The sequence below is a fragment of the Saccostrea cucullata genome, unplaced genomic scaffold, assembly GCF_032062105.1.
Source record: "Saccostrea cucullata isolate Sc308-1 unplaced genomic scaffold, CSIRO_AGI_Scuc_v1 ctg18993, whole genome shotgun sequence".
Classification (NCBI taxonomy): Eukaryota; Metazoa; Mollusca; class Bivalvia; order Ostreida; family Ostreidae; genus Saccostrea; species Saccostrea cuccullata.
In genome coordinates, this window is record NW_026940986.1 from 4,930 (window position 1) to 7,118 (window position 2,189).

Genomic DNA, 2,189 nt, shown 5'->3' on the forward strand with positions numbered 1-2,189 from the left:
ATTCACCTACAATTTCGAAAGAAGGTATATACATTGAAATCTTTTAAAGGTAATACCTTCAAATAAACATTTATAGAGACAAACGGACAAAGTGATTCCAATTCACCCGAAACTTCTTTTATTTTTTTTTCTTGGGGGGAAGGGGGGATATTGTAATAAATAAAGCTAAAAACATTCATTTCCATAAAATTGAGAGATGAAAGTATTGTGAATTACATCTACCAGATAAAATTGTAAAAATAATTCAAAGAAATGTCTCTTTCTCGCGATATATTTTAACCTCACTATGAAGTATGGTATCTCTTTTACAAGAAATTTTATATCTGTCTAACGTTGAGTGTCGTCTTTTTAAAGCAGAGGGAAGCAACTGCACGTTTACTATTGACATAACCTTAACCAGAGCAAGAGAATTTGAATCGTATTTATGACGCTTGTATCCACATGGTAACATCTCCCTTACAGCACACCGAAACCTTTTCGACAAAATATTGTATATTATCGGGTTTAATGCGCTACTAATGTATAACATTATCCGTGTAAAAGTGATCAAATTCAAATAGCCTTCTAATCCTAATTTAAAAAGTTCTGATGGGTGGACGAAAATGAGCCAAATCCCCAGTATCCTCTGTGGCAACAGACATAAGAAAAAAGTAGTAATAACGAGAATTAGCATGCAAATCACACGGCGTCTTCCGTTAGCCATTTTGTTGGCATCTTGTCCAGTTCGCGTTTCCAAAAACTGAACATGCCAAATAAGTTTTCTGCACATACGGGCAACAAAGAAGAGTAGTAAAGAAAGCATGAGGATGAAAAATACCGAAAATAGTCCAACTATGTAAATTTTCTTCCGCAGTGTATTTATTGGCATTCTGCATACTTTAATGAGGGTCCCATCGACGAACCTTGAGTCGCGATAAACGGCAATAACGCTATCGGGATACTTGCTGTTACGGCAATTGTCCATATCAAAGTGATGACAGATTTAACCTTTAACTTGGTCCAAAAACAGGTGGAATTGAGTGGAAAACATATGCCGCGATATCGATCATATGTGATGGCAACTATCGTGAGCACAGATGCCAAAGACACGAGGTGTTCTACAAATGGAACAAACCGACCTGAAATAGAAATAATGGAGGTAAGAAAAAAGTAATTGTACATTTTACGAACAAGAAATCTCTTTACACTCTCTCATGACTCACTTTGTCAAATCCATAATAATATAATCAACAACATTTGCTGCCATTGTTTTAGCGAGGTAAGTTTCAATAAATATCATTTTAGCTTGGAATAATAAAGATTTTCCCCCACTTTTTAAGTCGGAGTTATTACAATAATAAATGATGTAATCAGGTTAGCTTACACATAAATTCGCCAAGGTACCATACTTCTTTTGCAAAAAGATCAACTGCAGCCGAGGGTATACAGACGATGAGTACCATCAAATCAGCAACACTGAGGTTAGCAAAGAGGGCGCTCATTCGTGACTGGATCCGCCTAGCAATCACGACAACCACCACGACAGACGTGTTTGATGCGAATCCAGCAGTGAAGATTACCGAGTAGAGAACACTGGCAATGACCAAAATATATTGAGGGGGTTCAGGAATGCTAACAGAGTTATTGATATGAGTGCAATTCTCTCCCAAGTCACTCCCATTACCCATCATGAACAATGATTGTTTATTACGAAAAATTGAAAGTGTCTCCGTTTATATATCATCAAACCTATTAGATTTTTTGTGTAAAATTCCTGTTGAATGTTCATTGGACAATCAAGTTTCAGCATCGGTTCTGAAATCAAAGACGTGGGTTGGAGTGATTGCAATACATGAATCTTATATAAGACATGATAATGAAAAAAATTGACGTTAGGAAGTCAAAACTTAGTTAGCCGATCAATACTAAAATCTTCCTAAGGAAGATATTCTACACTGAAAATTAGTACTGGAGTAAGGTCAACAAGAGTTTAATAAACGTTCTAAAGTTAGGAGTCTCTCGCGTGGCGCAGTGGTTAGAGCATCTGCTCTAAAGTAGCGGATTTTGAAGTTGATCCTTATTACACACTGTGGGATGTGGAAACTGGTCCTTGGATGAGACCGTATAAACCGAGGTCCTGTGTCGCGGTAGGTTGCTGCTGGCACGAGAACGATCCCGCACTCGTCAAGGGCCTTGAGCGCTAAGTATGA

The 2,189-nt window shown here is 37.5% G+C and overlaps 1 pseudogene; it reads right to left on the reverse strand.

Annotated features, from left to right (window-relative positions):
• Positions 1–244: 244 nt before the first annotated feature.
• Positions 245–1,667, reverse strand: LOC134256778 (growth hormone secretagogue receptor type 1-like; annotated as a pseudogene).
• Between the last annotated feature and the right edge of the window lie 522 nt (positions 1,668–2,189).